We start from the raw sequence: 17,530 nt of genomic DNA on the forward strand, positions 1-17,530 counted from the left end.
ACTGGGGTGGTGATACCCTCGGGGACTTATAGTCCACCAGCAGAGGCATCGACCCAGTGGTATTAATAAAATTAACGGTACCAATTTTCTTGCACCAGATGCGCATTTCGACAATACATGTCTCTTCAGTGATGCTCGTGGCCAAAATATTTGTAATCCAAAGCTTATATAAAAGATGAAGAGCTATAATCCAAAAGGTCCTAAAAGTATAGCCAAATCCGTGAAAGGAATCAGAGCTTTGCATGAGGGTGATACATTCCTTAATTTAAAATAATTTCTATCATTTTGTAACAGTAAATTTTAATAACACAAAAAATCCGTATTTTCATGCCAGTACCGAAGTACTGGCTACTGGGGTGGTGATACCCTCGGGGACTAATAGTCCACCAGCAGAAGCATCGACCCAGTGGTAGTAATAAAATTAACGGTACCAATTTTCTTGCACCAGATGCGCATTTCGACAATACATGTCTCTTCAGTGATGCTCGTGGCCAAAATATTTGTAATCCAAAGCTTATATAAAAGATGAAGAGCTATAATCCAAAAGGTCCTAAAAGTATAGCCAAATCCGTGAAAGGAATCAGAGCTTTGCATGAGGGAGATACATTCCTTAATTTATAATAATTTCTATCATTTTGTAACAGTAAATTTTAATAACACAAAAAATCCGTATTTTCATGCCAGTACCGAAGTACTGGCTACTGGGGTGCACTTGCACTCAGCAGTAAGAAAATTTGGCTTTCAAGGATGAATTTTGAAATAACACTATTATATTAATGTTGCCTTTAAGTTTTTGAGTTCCATACTCAATGCTAAAGATGTTCCTGAAGAGTCTGACATGTCTGACGTAGAAAGTGTTGATTCATATGTAGAAGAATGACATTAAACGTGTCTATGAATGATTTAAACAAACTCCTAGCAACTATTATTGTTAATTCATAAGATGTAAATTGCTGTTATAATCTAAATTGAAAGAAGGTCATTTTAGAGACGTGCTGTTTTCACATTCAATATGTAATCACATTTCTATAATTTTCAAAAATAAAACAAGTGTGTCTTTTAACTAATGTCAATTTCCATTAATACTATTGGTTACAACAGTAACTTACTATTAAAGCACGTTTAAGATATCTTATCAATTTAAGATGTAGAGTTTTAGTAAAATATTTTATGCCTAGTACATTGTTATTACTGTGTGCAACTGTGACAACTATCTATCAGAGACGTTGTGTGTTAATTTCAAGAAATCAGGCATTATAATATGTTTTAGAGAAAAATGTTATAGTTCATGGAGGTCACCTTTTTTACGCATTTTCCTTATATGAAGTGTTGACAAACACTGAACTTTGCAATCGTTGTAACGCATTTAAAATGTCCCTGTAATTGATTAACAGTTCCCTAACAGATAAAAATCGAATTCTAGAAGCAACACGCTTTTGTTATAGAATACTTTGTGATCCGCTACTCATTTTTCAATAGTATTTTAAGTCGCTTTGTGTTTAAATGTAGTTTAATGGTAAGGCAGTCTATGCTTTATTTATAACTCTTACTATTGTTTATAAAGATAAGTTCCCCTAAAAGTTCTTTTTTATTACTTAATTTGTTATTACATGTATTACTAATGTAAAGAACATCAACAATAACTGCTGACTCATACAAGTTCATGTGAAAGTCTATTTATTAGAATAAAAGTGTATCAACAAGAGAATTACTCATGAGTTATTTGTATGTGAACGCCGATGGTTAAATATGAAATTGACACTTACCAATACTATGTACAAACGTATGAATGAAATCTGATATGAAAAAATATCATCACTTTAAATTAACTTTCTTAAATCAATCCATAAATGGCACAAACTACATAATTTTATGATTATTATTTACAGTAAAGCAAACAATGTCGATATGGCAATCTTCTCTTCTGCATATGCTTTAGCTGGATGTCAGTATGATAGTTACTGAGAAAAGTTACAATTGAACTGACTTTTTTTATTTCTATCAAGTCTTTTAAACAGAACTAGAAAATCGGATGAGTGTTTATCTGTACAATGAAAATAGTAGTTGTATTTAATTTAAACATGATTGATAGCTGCTTAGCAACATTTGTGTTGCTTTGCAAAATATACACCTCTTAATAAAAGACGATTGATGAAGATATCAATAATATAGTGTAAACAGTGCGAAAAAAAGTTTTTAAAAATTACCAAAACTCATGCTTGAGATTAAAAAAAAAGAATCATTATTTAACTGTTGCTAGACACAATATTGTTTATTGAAAGGTTGTTGATAGATATGAAATTCAATGGAAATTACTTTTATTTCTAACAGTTATGTATTCTTATATGTAATCTTTTTGTTTTTATTTTAATTTGTACAATAATATGATTGTGCTCACATTTCTCTAATTATCAGTTTTTGTATGTTGCTAAGAAATATTTGTGTTGCTATGCTCGATATCAACATCCACAAAACAAATAATGATGACTGATCAACCATATATATCTAAACACCAATTTAGATTTTAAAATCTACAAATATTGCTATTATTTGATATCCCAGAGGGAAAACTGACGAAAATTTGAACTGTTCCTAGGCAACAATCTTGTTGCTAGGTTGTTGCAAAGTATTTTAATTCATTGAAATTTAACGTGAACATTCGGTCGTAGCTTCAGGTTCCTATAAAGTAAACAATAACATTTGGAATTCAGTTCATTTGTTTAGACAATACTGTCCATAAGAGATTATTTTGATTTTTAATAAAATCGTTGCTAGGCAACCATCCCTTGACCGAACATACAAAAATCATTGTTTTCTCAAGTTTCTATATAAAGGCTATCAATGATATGAATATGAGCTTATTTTGAGAGGGGCCAAAAACGTCCCGTATCATACCTTGTCCTTTATTTGAAAGTTTCCGTACCGATCCATTCTTTCCAAATAATGATGAAAAATATTCTATAAGAGTTCTATACCTATTATATTATTTACATCAGATTGTCATAAAAAAATACTTTAGCAAAAGAAAGGGGAAGGACACCAAAGGGACTTTTAAAGTCAAAAGTAAAAAATAAAACTGCCTACACCATAGCCAAATAGCGAAAAAATTATACAAAATGCATTTTTGGTGAAAGTGTTATATAAAATGATTGTTTTTCCATAATGACCGACAAACAGCAGCTCATATAAGTAAATTAAAAAGAATAAAAACGATCTCAGTTTACAAAAGTGAGTAACTCGTTATCTACTCTATTGAGCGTTTTGAAATCAACGAGAGAAAAAACCGGTAACATACAATGCCAAAGTGTACACATACTCGTAGGAGAATACCCATTGCGCGTTTTTTCATTGGCACTCACACCACAACTTCTTATTTATATAAAAAGTAAAATCACAAAAATACTGAAGTCTGAGGAAAAATCAAAACGGAAGATCCCTTATCAAAGGGCAAAATCAAAAGCCCAAACACATCAAACGAATGGATAACGACTGTCATATTCCTGACTTGGTACAGGCATTTTCTTATGTAGAAAATGGTGGATTTAACCTGATTATAAAGATAGCTTAACGCCTCCCTTGCATTACAGTCGCATCAAATTTAATTATAGTGACAACGATCTGTGAACAAAACAAACAGATACAATTGGTAAAAATGTCATCAATATTACGTTGATACAATATTAAAATTTTATCAATTTATAGGTGGGATCTGTTACATAAACGTTTGTTTTCCCATTACGAAAGGTTAGGTTGATCAACAACAGTGTTAATATAAAGAGGATTTCTTTTCTAGTGACAGTTTTATTACATATCAATGTTGTCGTTCTAGACTTTATGTTATGTGAATTGTTTGTGCAATTGAGTGTTTTTTTTATATATCTTTCTATAATTTATGTAGTAGACAAGTGATGAGTTGAACTATTTGATAGGTATTTGATTGTAGAAACTTAAAAGGTTTATATATATCTTAACATTTTTAACTAGCTATTACTGTTATGTGCGAATTCAAATATTAACGAAGGGAAGTTGCTATTTGCACTTTTCCATTACAAAATGTCAATTCCTTTTTTTTAAGGTAATATGTCTGCATTCTAATAAAAAAGATCCATTGAAGTCATTATATACCAGAAAAGAGATGATAGAAATGGTCAAAATCGAGATCGTAAAATTTTACCTTGACCTACTTCTCAATTTGAAGTTTATAAAACAAAACTCTCGCTCAATGATCTATATATGTACGTCAAGATTAAGTTTACTGGCGAGTGCTTCTCCTTAGAAACCATATAAGATATCGACAAAATATTATAGCTAAATAGTTTGCCGTACCACATATATCTTATTTGATAGGGCACGTTGACATCTAATTGGAAAATTCTCCCTTTTATATTTAAATTAACCTGTAATAAAGTTTGGGATATGGTGATATAACTCATTCACCACACACACACACATATATATATATATATATATATATATATATAACTATAAAGTTTATGGTTTCTATGGATAATCAAACTAAGCAAATACTCATAGGTTAAACCTTGTCTTTGACGTATGAAGTTCTTCTTATATTTCTATTGGTGGACAAAGTATATGAATTCAATATAAAACTGATCATTATGATAACCGGTAAGATATTTACAATTATACATCACTATTGTCAAATACAGAAGCGGAAATAACTCTGATATGTAGTTTTAGTATAGAATATGTCAAAACTGAAAAAAAAAACATTTTGAAGCAATTTGAAAAAATAAAGTTTACAAAGAAAGATTTAAGTTCCATAACTGCTCGATATCATGTAGACATTTTGGGTACACAGCTAAGTACAGTGTAGACTATTACCTGAATCTGTATTTAAACCTGAATCCTAAAGAACAATTACACATTAAACTTTTAAACCCAATCACTGCACATAACAGGTAATTTTGGTCAATTCATGAACACGCACGAGCTCTATTGATTAAACTGCTCCAGCAGAGTAATAAGGCAGAACAACTAATAAAGACAGGGTTTTCAAGACTTATTTCTTTAGATACCCATCATATATTTCTCTTCTCTAAATTTGTCAACTAAAATGTCGTATTTCCCGATTATTACCTTTTGGCTGAGTTTGAATTCGCATAGTGGGTGAGGAACGCATAATTTTCACTGACTTTTAAATACGTGTTAACATGAAAGCTACTGGGTGTTGGAGTGTACTGTTTGACTTTTTGTCTTTGATTTTTATTTCTTTTTATTTCTTTTTATTAGCTTTGAACTTGATTTAAGTAACGGTCAGTCAGTACTCTGTATGTTTTTTTGTTCTTTATATCGATCTGATGAATTAATCGATTTGCAATTGATTTTTATTGTTGCATGGTTAAAAGTCTAATTATGTATATGCCTATTCTAAGTAGAGAGAGCCTGTGCTTCAATGGTTTTAGCTTGTTGATGGGTATCATGTTTGTTTTTATGTTTGTTGTTTTGTACACCAGGCCGTTGGATTGTTTAGCATAAGTCTTTACGGGGACTTATATAGCTTGCTACGTGATATGGGTTTAACTGATTGTTGACGATCGTACTGTGACCTGTAGTTGCAACATAACTTCAATGACTTTGGTCTCTTAAAATGTGTTGTATCATTGTGAATCATACCACATCTTTTTACTGCTAGAAACATTTTACCCTGTCGATACATTCAGTTTTATTAATTTTTCTTTGTAACCTATTCGTAGTCGATTGATATGATACGTACACTGGTTCACTACTGCTTTAATTCATATTTAAACTGATACAATTTGACTAAATTTTATGTTTCACGTCCTTAATAAGTTCGGCTTCGTAGTAGTTTCTGTAAAACGAGTAAAAATTGGGGGTTTTAAGGAGATTGAAAAAACAAGCATTAACTAACATAAACTTTCTAAAAAATTGCAATATAAAAGAAATTTATAAAAATCAGAATAATTCACCAAATAATTTTCTTTTACATAATACATGATTATGCAATATTTTAATATGCTTATATCTACACGGTTCACAATTTGATGTTCTGTTTATTTCTGGTTATTAATTATGTCTACAACCATCACAGCAGCATTTCCTTCCTTCGACACATTGATATTTACTGCCACAATAATGGGAACGACATACGGATCTGCAACTATCACCTCTAGGACTACAATAACTTTTAAAGCACTTCACAGCATCAGTATTCTCCAAACCTAAAATATATTGTAATTGTTAATTAAAACATCACAAAAATAAGGTTACGATTTTCATTGAAAAGACGTTTTACTATAACTATTTGATAGTACATTTGATGATGCTATATCAACAGAATAGGAAATTATTATATCGCTGTTTGAAAGATAATAAATGTGTTTTATTTAAAGCTTCGACAACATTAATTGGTGATTTGATGGTCGGAAATTAAGTTAACGGGTAAAAGGACAGCGAACGCAATATCTTCACATGACGCATAAGAGAGATTACGTAAGTGTTTGATATAGCATAATCCAATTGTTTAATACAAAACCCAGTATATCTAAAACTTATATGACAGGTAAGAAAGTTTAAAATTAAGAAGTGATATTATGTTTTGTTTGAGGAAACGACGGAAATACGTCAGCTCTGTATTGATTGGTTTGTGATTAATCTTATTTAAATATGTTCTTAAATTCTTCTTTGAAGATGCAGAAGTTGATCTTTTGAGTTCGTCAAAAAAAAAAATATGCGTGTTTATGTGTATTCCATATGATTAGTTTCCAAATGTTTGACTTTGACCAATTATGATAAAGGCTACGGACGCACGAAAGTAAATGATTGTTTTTTGAAAATACATTTAGACGTACTAGCTCACAAAATACATGTTATAGCTTATCAAATGTTCACACTAAAAATATGACCTATCTTGTATAGTCAACGGCTCCTAAATATTTCAAACTAATCAATTCCAGACACTTAACAGAAAGAGAGTCCACACGCCAACATCGGGCACCCACTATTGTATAAAAAAAAAAGACTGAAGAGTTGACCTCTTTTTTCAAAGCAATGTAATGTTATGATAAATTTTACAAAAGACATTACAAGTTTCGTTTAATGATCTATCACTACAGTTTGAAACTGAGATTTAAGTGAGATTTTGTTATTCATTGGCAGACTTACTACATTTCCTAATGTTTCTAATTATATTTTTTGACGCTTCCGTACTCTTACTTTAGTGTAGATATAAGAATACAAGTTCAAACCTTATGAAGAAATATGAATAGTTCTAAAAGGTACCAGGATTATGATTTAATACGTCAGACGCGCGCTTGGTCTACAGAAGACTCATCAGTGAAGCTCAGAATTAAATTCTAAAATGTTGTGCGCCAAAGGTAATCTATGTCTGGGGTAAGAAAATCCTTAGTTTTTCGAAGAATTCAAATTATTGTTAACAGGAAATTTATAAACATGACTATATAAATGATATTCATAAAGACTTTAATAAATGGACATTTTCTTTAGTAATGCAAACTTACCCGACAGACAAATCAATAAGACACATATAGCGAAGTAGGCTCTCATTTTGCAGAAGTTCTGGAAGATAAATTCATGTTATCACATTAACATAGGAGTGATAAAACCTTTCGGCTTGCACATATTTAGACACTTATGTGCACGACAGTTATCAATAAATTCTGCTGATAATTTTATTCATCATTACACAAAATATTTTCGCCGAAAAACAAACTTTGCGATTATTTGTCGCGGATAAACAAGATTTATCATACAACTGAGATTCATTTCCCGTAACAGTTTAAGAACTTGTCTAATTGATCTTATCATTTCATCCTTTTGATTATATGAGTAGGTCGAACTATATATTCCATACTTTATATGTAACGTTCATTTACCTTTGCACAATATTTGTGTTTTATAACGATTAAACATTCTTTTTTTTTTAACTTTGTAGATCTGATATATTTGGACATGATTGACATAATATATGACATACTAATAGACATGTTACGAAAAGGTATATTCTCGACGCTGAGGTTGACAAATTAGACTTTAAATTTGGGGACGGTGTCAAAACATTGATTATAGATTTAAACAGGTAACATTTAAATTCTACACCTCTTGGTTACTTCAAATCACAATTATCTAGAGTCTCATTATGTAACATCCTATATGAAAATTTCTTTTGTGTTATCATTGCTTGCAGGGGCGGATCCAGCCATTTTAAAAAGGGGGTTTCAAACCATATGTCCCCATTCAAATGCATTGATCGTCCAAAAAAGGGGGTTCCAACCCCCGGACCCCCTCCCCTTTGATCCACCACTGTCCAGCCTATCGTGACATGAAAAGTGTACGCGTGGAGGAATAGGCGGGCTAGAAAAGGGAGGGCTGAGAGTTATACATGTTCATTCGATTCCAGATTGATAACATAAACATAGTAAGCTGGTTAGATATTAGTCAGTTTTATTTTTTGTATTACAGTTCCTGACAAGTTCAACCTGTCGCTCCACTAATCCCGCACAAAGCTCTACAGTCTGATTGATTCGTCAGTCTGTTGTCTCCATAAGCTTCCTGTGACATACCCGATACTCTGATATACGCAAATTAATTTTTTTTAATATTTTCTTCTTTCTGCTCGTGGTTTAGCTCTAAGTTGATGGCGCCTGTAGCGGATAAAGAGGGGAAATCGACATGGATAATGTTTTTCCCGCTAAGATGACAAAATTCTGGGGGAAATCGAACTCCAAACCAGGTCTAATTAAAGGCAATAAATTATACTGTTGGGCATCATTTTGGTGTCCTATATGTGAAACCATTTCGAATAAATCTTGTATGATTTCTGTTGTCCACAATAACCTATGTATGAATGCAATGTCCGCAAAAGGTGGAGTTAAGGTGTAAATGCAAAGTCATTATGCAATGCTTTTGAAACTTTGCAGGGATGTTCAACCGGTGAGTAGTGAGTCATATTTTACACAAACCTCTTATCGTTCTGAACATGCATGAAATATTTGCCACTGGACGTTAAGCAACCAACAATCATCAATCACATACCCCTTATAAAGAAAATACTAATTGAGCTGAAACTGTTTAAATTAAGACAAAGTTGGAAGGAAATAAAGAAAGAAAATACTTGCCTTCGCCGCTATATGACCTTGAGTAAATTTTCTACAACTATTATGCAACAAGTTTCAAGTTAAAATTGCATAAAAATCGTATTTTAAGTGTTTTAAAACATACCCTGTTAGATAAAAATTTAGGTGGCAAACAACTGGATCAAAATACATACACTCCTTTCTTTGCTTTTCATAACTATATAAAAATAACCGTTACATATATATTCACGAGTAGGTATAAAACGAATTATAATACTTTGATTATTTGTAAGGTCTATTAAGGACTAGCACAAGAATTCACACACTCCGTCCCCTCCCCCCCACATATACATCTACTGCTGCATTTACATGACCGTGCCCCTCCCCCCACCATTTTTTTGCATTATAGTTTCTTAAAAAATATTATGGAATTTATTAATATCAATTTTTTCTATATTTCTTATGGTACAAATGTCATTTAATATTCGTTCCATACGAATTGCCTCTAAAGGATTAATGCAGTTTTTAAATTATATTCAATGTATACAGGTAATATATTTTGTGTTTTGATACAGTCCCCACATTTAATATGTTATTTGTCAATTTCAACGTCGTGAATATACCTTTTCGTAACATGTCTAGTAATTAATAGTCTTTTTTTATTTAGATTGTAATACACTCATCATAAACAAGACAAACAAATAAGTAAATACGCGTCATGTTCAATATGTTTTAGAACTCCAAAGACTGTACTATTGCAAAAATTAGTAATACATAGACATATAATATGAGTGTTGAATAATTTGAATAGACTAAGAAAACGTTGCTTCTAATATACTGTACCCAATACAATATCGGAAAAGACGTGCAGTTTCACTATTAAGTATTGAATATATACAGATCCGGATTGATTAGATTCCAAAGAGTGTATTAGTGATTACCTCAGCAATTAAAAAAAAGATAGCTAATAACCAAGGGCTTCTATTGATTTAGTAGATGCATTCAATTAAAAGAAATGTTGACGTAATCTGAAACTTACCTGTATTATGAAAAAAAAAATTATTATTGAAGCAAACTGTTTTTGAAGGCCTTTAAATAGTACTAAAACCTGAGGTGAATATAAACCAGATTAAGCAAATATAAGTTAATAGGTAGGATCTGTGGCAGAATATGTTCGTTTTCCCATTAACAAAGGTTTAGTTGTTAAATAAAAGTACAAAATAACGGGCATTTATTCCGCTTTTCAGTTTTAATACACATCAATTTTGTCATTTTATGTTTTTGTCATTAGAATTATTTGTGCAAGGCATTTTTTGCATAACTTTCTATAGTTTATGATGTAAATGATTACTGGTTAAAAAAATATAAGAATTTTATTGTTTTTATATTTTGACATGTTTATCTATGTACTTTTGTTCAGGGTGAAATAAGATATAATAAAGTAGAATATAAAACAAATACTGAATATTGTAAATTCTTAACGGAAATTTAAAGTCCATGATCAGATTGCAAAATGAAAAGCTCGGAACACATCAACGAATGAACAACAGCTGTAATATTTCGAATTTGGTATATGTATTTTATTATGTAGGAAGGTGTGGATAAGATATGATTTAAAGTTAGCTTAACCTCTCTCTTATATGTCAATCACATTAAACTCCACTATGTTGACAACATTGTGTGAACAAATCAAACAGTCATGGGAAAAAAACTATCAAATTAAGGGTAGGACAGTCGAAATGTGATATAACTTAACCATAAAAACCAACAAATATGTAATCAAAAACAGTGAGAAAGGCATATTGTCAAAGTACATTTATTTTGAAATTATGAAAGACAAGTACCAGAATTAACCATATCTTAATAACACAAGCATGGGATGTATAAGTACCGAGTCAAATGGATATTATCAAAACTATCACTTAGCAAAGTATGAATATGAAAAAAAAAACAACATGTAAACGTGAATGAATATTATCTATAAAGTTACTTTGCTAAAAGAAAACATGTTTTCCTTTACGAGTACACTATTGAAATACTAATTGAAGGTACAAAAATGGGAAATATATAAAAAAATAAATGTAAAAATACCTGTTATTATGCCCATTAGATACTTACAAGGATGAATAGTTTTCGATAGAAAATAAAAGAAACAAGCATTAATTTTGTGCTATTTAACCAACAATTTTCCCCGTATTCGTACTAAGTAATTTTGAAATTGAATAAAGGGAGTATACATTGTAAAGGTTGGGAGAAAAGATTTCTAAAGTTTCTGTTTCATTTAGACTCGTGTGAAGAGTTGTCTAATTGTCAATCATACCACATCTTCTTTGTTTTAAATCAGTATGCGTTATCGACGATGGGGGCAACGGAATTAAAGTATTCTTGTCGAGGCTGGGAAAACGGATTTTTAGAATGCGGTGTCAAAAGTAAAGAAACTTCAGCCTAAATGTGAATTGTCAAGAGTTATGGAAAGATAATTTATTACTCATTGTTAAGGAAAGAGATATGATTCCTTGTTGAGGCTGAGGTTAAGTTTGAATTGCGATGCTGAAGTTAAAGGAGTTTCAGTATGTATTGTTAGGGGTGGGCCGAAAAGGAGGCTAAATATGTATTGTCGAGAATAAGAGAAAGAAAGTCTATATATGAATTATTGAAATAGGAGTGGAGGGGTCAAAGTCTTTATTGTATTGTCTGAAGGAAAATGGTATAACCAACATGTTGTGTCGAAAATGAAGTACAGGGACTCAAAAGCTGCATTGTCATGGGAGAGTGAAAGGGAGAATAATCTGCATTAAGAACAAAGGAAAAATATAGTCTTGTTTAACATTCACAAGGTAAGGGAAAATGGTTTCTAAGGAGACATTGTCAAGATTGAATGAAAAAAACCCCACATAACTATTACCATACATTGCCAAGATTAGGAGAAGGATGTTGAGTAAACAAGTTCAATTTCAGTGTGGATAAAAGAGAAACCAATGGTTAGAGAAAGGAAGTTATAATACGCATGGGCGAAGATTGTCGGAAGGTAGTTGAGATTGGGGAAACGTGAGATTTATAATGAATTATGGGGATGAATGTAGGTCTACGTATACATAGTTGTAATAGGAATGACTGACTTTGTATTCTTGGTCGAGGTTGCATAATAGGGCTAACATCATGTCTATACATTTAGTAATGCAACACGATAGGTGCCACATGAGGAGCAGGATCTGCTTACCCTCCGGAGCACCTGAGATCACCGCTAGTTTTAGGTGTGGTTCGTGTTTTTTATTCTTTAGTTTTCTATGCTGTGTCATGTGTACCATTGATTGTCTGTTTGGCCTTTTCGTTTTTAGCCATGGCGTTATCAGTTTATTTTCGATTTATGAGTTTGACTGTCCCTCTGGTATCTTTCGTCCTTCTTTTACTCTTCATCTTCGTACTTGTTTGGCTTTATAAATATGTTTATATGAGCGTCACTGATGTAGACGAAACGCCCGTCTGGCGTACTAAATTATAATCCTGGTACCTTTGATAACTATTTTACTACTTATAACTTGACATTGTACAAGATCATACTTTTCATAGATTTCTGACGATATATAATCACCCAATTACTTTTTTAGCGCATTACATTAAGTTAGATAAAAAACCATGCATAACTTTTAAATAATCCATAACTTTTATTGGTATTCCTGTGTCGTTTTCGTTTTGCTATTGAACTTTGTGCTTTTTATCAACCAAATCGGTCAAGCATTTTCCAAATAGTTTTAAAATGATTATTTTCTTTATGTTGGGTTCTGACTTGCACTCTGTAAACCAATATTACCAAAAAAAAAAACCAAAAAAACAAACGAGTACTTTGTAGTCAAATACCAAAAAAGGTCAGAAAAGATACCAAACAGTGTTTACCAAAGTGTTTTATCTGGATTCATATGGTCACTAGAAAGCAGGTTCCTTATTCAAACTAACCATTAAAATGCAATATCTATTCAATTCAGGTACAGATAGGCCCGTAAAATAAGATAAATAATCTTAGAAGAACCGTATTAACACAAGGTTTTGTCTGCATAAAGTTCTGAATGCAAAACTTGGGATACCTATTTACATAGAAAAAGTCAACACAACTAATTATGAATTAAGTTCGGTGATTGTAAAATATTGTCATAGATACAAGACATATAATTGAGTACATCAGACGTAAACTACTGGTCTTCACATGACTCGAATACCAAAACATGTAAACCATAGTTTTATAAATCAGATATGTACTAACCAATTCGGGTATATAAGTAAGTGAAGTGAAAGTTTTTACCTAAATCTGTCTTAAAGCGTGAATCATAAAGTACAGGTAAATATTAGACTTTTAAACTCATTCACTGCAAATAAAAAAGTTATCTTGGTCATTTACAGGTGTGAGTTTCATTCACAAAAGCAGCTCCAGCAGAGCTTTGAAGAAGAACGACTCATATCTATATGATTTTATAGACTTATAGATAAACACCAGCCCAGTAATCAGTACTTCGGTGTTGAAATGCATATCAATTATTTGGTAGTTTGATAAATTTTCTGTTTACACAACTTTGAATTTTTCGAAAAATTAAGGATATTCTTATCCCAGGAATAAATTGCCGTAGCAGTATTTGGCACAACTTTTTGGAATTTTGGGTCCTAAATGCACTTCAACATTGTACTTATTTGGCGTTTTAACTATTTTGATCGAAGCGTCACTGATGAATCTTTTTAATTCTTTATATACTAGCATATTCTTCTTATCTGTTAATTAAAAAGAAAAACTAAATTGTCTTATTTTCAATTGTGACATTTGACTGAGCTTAAATTCGCCTGACAGGTGTTCAATGCATAATTTTCACTGTCTGCAAATGGTGTTTGCTCCACTTGAAAGTTTAGTAAATATTCGGAATTCTGTTGTTTTATCTATGTTGTGTCAATAATAGTTTTGCCAATTTACCCCTTCTTTCCTTTTATCAATATAATATCATATAGTTTTTATAATCAATGTAGAAAATCTTATAAAATCCTTGTTATATTTTAACAGTTTTTGAAAGACAAAACGTGGCATCGTTCAATGTAGAAAAAATCGAGATAGATTTTGTTTCCTGCCAAATTTTCAATGGCTTATATTTCGAAAACAAGCACACGGACTAATTGATATGTAAGTCTTAGATATATATTTCATTTTACGTGCATATGGCGAACAAAATAACGTATAGCGGGTTATTTCGTGGCTTGAAAATGTTCGATTATTTTCGTGGATAGAAAAAATTCACTAAAACAACTTCTTTCAATTTGGGAGTGCACATGGAAAGGTATTGATAAAAGTTTTGTATACGCCAAAATAGTAACCTCCAAAATATTTCGTATACCTTATTCAATGAAAATCGCGCAAGTTTGCACCAACGAAAATAACCCGCTATTCGGTAAGTAAAAGAGGTAATATTTATATTAACTTTGATCATGTAAGTTCGTGATAAGCATGTTTATGTGTAGACAAAAATATACAATTACGAACATTGGAACGCTATCACCAAATTTCTTACCTTCCGTACTAAGTTGAGTTAACTTATTTTTTGTGTTTAGAAAAATGTATAGTACATTTCAAAGTGTTTTGTCTGCCTTTATACAGTGCATAGCAAAACATAAGACAGAAAAGGACACACAAATACAAAGTTATGTACATTGGTTTGACATTTGGTCCAGGATATGTTTGTTTTCCGTGAACGGGAAACTTATATTATATGTTATGACACAAACACTACAATGATTTATTTTTCGTGGCCGGCTAAGTACTTGTCATATTACTTTGATCAATTTATCATTGGACCACAGGTTATGTTAAGACTGTATATTTTATTCTGTATCTGTTAAGATGTTTTACCTTGCACACGAATCCTGTTTGGTTTTACCTTACATTAACATGGTGTACAACTGTTTTTGTCAATTTTGTCATGATTAACTAATCGCCAGTCATTAAAAGTCTTTGTTTGGATGAGGACTAATTTGCTTATAAACAAGAGATGTAAATTAGATTAATTTGCATCAATTTCGATATTTGTAAAATATTCATAAACTATGTTATTGAAACATCTCGTAATTAATGCATGGGTGCTGAAAAAGTCATAGTGATGACGAAAACGGGCAATTTAAACTTTATCGAAATTACCCAAATTAGAAAAAAATATATAATATTAAGTATCCTATATTTACATATAAAAATACGTCTTTTTATCATGATTTCGTAAATATAAGGTTACTTATTCAATAGAAAAATATTAAGACAGGTGATTATAATTGTAATGTTGGATCTTTCCTAAAAACCTCAACTAATACGGATACAACCAGGATTTCATGGACCTTTTTTCTTAAGATGTTTTAAGTCAGTTATGACGAAGAATGTCTTCCCATTTTCGTATCTATAATCCGTTTTGATTCTATTCTTCCCTATTAAGACTAAAACCGCAGATGCCACATGGGGTGAATGATTTTTAAACTTTCCCTTTTTATTAAACACTATAAGTCGAATGTTTTAATCGGTACGAGGACATGTACAAAAATGCATGAACGTACAGACATCTGATACGTTCACAAATTTGACAGTTTTACAAAAAATAATTGATTTCATTCAAGAGGTTAATTCATCGGAAATGCACATAGTTTACGAAATGTAGATTCGTATGGTTGGTATTACCTCTCGACATAATCGATATAGTTTCTTTAGAATTAAATAATGCATGCGACATTAATTTGTACTTGTATAAATACCATAGATCTGCAAAGTTCTGTAACTATTCAAACTTAACATCTTTTTTAACTAATATCTCACATTAATATATATTTGAGTCGTGCTGTCCCCTATTCTATTAATAAAAGAGATCTATTTCAGCTGATATTTGTTTTTTAATTGTACGATCGAAATCGCAATGTTATTGATTCATATAAGATATAGTTATGGCTTTTATAAGTATATATGTCATTAAAGACGCCCTGTCTGCCTACTGTAACGTTTGGTGTAAACGTGAAAAATCTGATAAAAAATCTTTAGACAGTTACATGAATAAAATTATGAATACTGTTAATATTCGAATATCTAATTTAGAAAAAAATTCTGAAATTAATAATAGGAACGATGATATTCCAATTTCTAGAATAAAACATAATTTCAAGGCACTTGCAGAGCGGTTTGTGTTCGTACCGGCAGACAAGGAAGCCAATAATGTAGTGGTGGTGTGATGCATATACTACACGGAAGTTCTTGAAATCGAAATTATCAATTCCTCTTCATTCAGGTCAGTGCGAACCACAGAGTCAAATCGTTAACAAGCATACCACTGCCACTACCCAACTTAAAGGATATTCCGAACATGTGAAAGTCCCTACCGTGTACTGGTTACCGAAATTACACAAAAAACAATTAAATTCCGTTTCATCTTTGCTTCGCGTAAGTGTTCTACTACTAATCTATCAGTGCTTCTAACTATCTCCCTTACTACTTATGAAAATAATGGTATGAATTATTTTTGGAGTGTTAAAAATTCTTAAGAGGTTTTAGATAAAATACATGCTTTTGATGGTCCTTATCATTCTGTTGACAGTTATGATTTTTCTACTTTGTACACTACACTTCCACACAATCCTATAAAGAACAAGTTTTTTTTATTTGATAAAATGGTCTTTCGAAAAATCTCATTGTAATTTTATTTGCTGTAACTCGTTTAAAGCCTTTTTCTGTAACGAAAAAGGAAAGTATGCTAGATACACTTACTGGAAATGTTAAGATATGATGGAAGCTTTAAATTTTCTGCTGGATAACATTTATGCACGTTTCGGTGATAAAGTGTATCGTCAGGTAGTAGGTATTCCTATTGGCACTAACTGTGCCCCTTTAATAGCAGATTTATTTCTATATTGTTATGACTAAACTCATTAAAGACCGGTCATTGTTATATTTGGTTGATACATTCAAAAATACCTACCGTTATATGGATGATATTTTTTCGTTTAATAATCCAGAGTTCTCTAAATATACTTCCGAAATATACCCAAAATAACTTACTGTTTTTAACTAAATCTAACATTGTTGTCTAACACAAACAGCAGCAGTTCTAAATTTAGACATTTCAATTTCAAACGGGAAACTTCATACTAAAATTTCCCATTGTTAATTTTCCTTTTTTAGACGGTGATGTGCCTTTGGCTCCATCATACGGTGTTTATATATCCCAACTTGCTCGGTTTGCCTGATGGATGTCATAGAGTTCAACGAACGTAATCAATGCATCACTGGGAAATTATTGTGTCAGGGATTTCGATACCATAAATTACTTAAAACGTTTACTAAATTCTCTCATAGATACATTGATTTGATTAGTAAATTTGGCTGTACCTGTAGAAAACTTATTAAAATGGTATTTTACATCCTAAATTTTACGGTAATATTGTACTTAACGCGA

At 31.4% G+C, this 17,530-nt stretch overlaps 1 long non-coding RNA gene across 1 annotated transcript; it reads right to left on the bottom strand.

Annotated features, from left to right (window-relative positions):
- Window positions 1-5,955: 5,955 nt before the first annotated feature.
- LOC143074756 (uncharacterized) lies at window positions 5,956-14,720 on the bottom strand. Its single transcript, XR_012978060.1, has 3 exons — window positions 14,621-14,720; window positions 7,503-7,560; window positions 5,956-6,203 (listed from the first exon to the last, which is right to left on the bottom strand). It is a non-coding gene; the product is annotated as an uncharacterized LOC143074756 (long non-coding RNA).
- Between the last annotated feature and the right edge of the window lie 2,810 nt (window positions 14,721-17,530).

The sequence above is a fragment of the Mytilus galloprovincialis genome, chromosome 5 (assembly GCF_965363235.1).
Source record: "Mytilus galloprovincialis chromosome 5, xbMytGall1.hap1.1, whole genome shotgun sequence".
Taxonomy (NCBI): Eukaryota; Metazoa; Mollusca; class Bivalvia; order Mytilida; family Mytilidae; genus Mytilus; species Mytilus galloprovincialis.